This window comes from Cyprinus carpio, chromosome B15, assembly GCF_018340385.1.
Source record: "Cyprinus carpio isolate SPL01 chromosome B15, ASM1834038v1, whole genome shotgun sequence".
NCBI lineage: Eukaryota > Metazoa > Chordata > Actinopteri > Cypriniformes > Cyprinidae > Cyprinus > Cyprinus carpio.
Genome location: NC_056611.1, coordinates 7,469,096 through 7,470,466, shown reverse-complemented (window position 1 = coordinate 7,470,466; position 1,371 = coordinate 7,469,096).

Genomic DNA, 1,371 nt, shown 5'->3' with positions numbered 1-1,371 from the left:
TTGTGCCTCTCCCCATGCACATGACGCCAACTTTTTACAAATTCTACACATTTTATTGCATACATAGATATAATAAAGTTATCATGTTTCAGAGTTTTGTGTCATCAGTCCCCATGAACATAGTTAGAAAAGAATACCTAAAGTTCTAAAGTAGGAATCACTGAAGGAGAAAGGGGAGTAAATTTATGGGGTTACCATTATAGTGGTCGGTGTTTAGCTTTGGAAGGACTCTTGACCCTTTGACTTTGTATTGCATTTGCAATATGTGGATTTATTCTCATCATACCTAGTTGCCAACGGCTAGGTATGCCAAGAGCAAAACTTGCCTTGAGTGGTGTCAGTTATGATTTTATGAAAATCAATCATTACGGCACGGAGTGTTATAAATAGAGGCCATTCTGAAAGTTAGAAGATAACTGTTATTCAATATAACAGCCCCTGTAGTTCAGCAATGAAAAGACAACTAAAGAATTTCCATAACCAAACTTATAGTTTAAAAAAATTCTGATTAAGAAAAAAATTGTAGTGGGGAGGAAACCTTTGCTTTCAGACACACAGTGACATCAAGAACCGGCGTGATGAATCTCAAGAATGGTGATCTAACAGCATATTCAGATTATGGAGACTAACACTGTAAGCACTGGCCAAAACAAGTTAATAAAAAGAAAGGCTGCCAAAAAAGTAAAAAATAAAAGAAAATATTAAGAATGAAATCTAAGACAATTAATCTCATAATTTATTCATGCCTCCAAAAGCATGATAGAGGCCATAAATGAGTTTTGATTGGTGGCACCAGAATGCGAAGTGCGGCGTAGCTTTGATGAAATCTCATTTGTTGAGTTCTCGTACAGAATGTAATGTCTGTACTATAAATGTTTGATGAAAGGCCCTATTGGTCTCTCTGTATGAAATGTTGGGCTTACTCACACAGCCTGCAAACCAACTCAAGAAATCAGATCAAATAGTGTCAGGCGACACAAGAAGATAGTCGCCAGTAATGCTGTGTCTTGTCTAGCTGCTGTATCTGATACTATATACAAAATGTGTTTAAGGATTTTGAGGAGGCAAAACTTTTAACTAAAGCAAACTTACTGACCACCGTAGTGGTAACCAAAATGTAGATTATGCTCCTTCAGTGATTCTGTTTGTTAAAGGAACACTCCACCGTTTTTTGAAATAGGGCTTATTCACATTATTTCCTACATTTAGATAGGTGGGCAAATGCATTTTTGTGTCAGTGCATGCATTGTTTTAGTTTGACTGGGTCGGCGTTAGCTTAGCTTAGCACAATGAATGGAATCGTTTCCATACTTCTTGTGGCCTGCGTATTCACAACGAGTACAAATAGCGATCCAGATTAACACTAGGCGA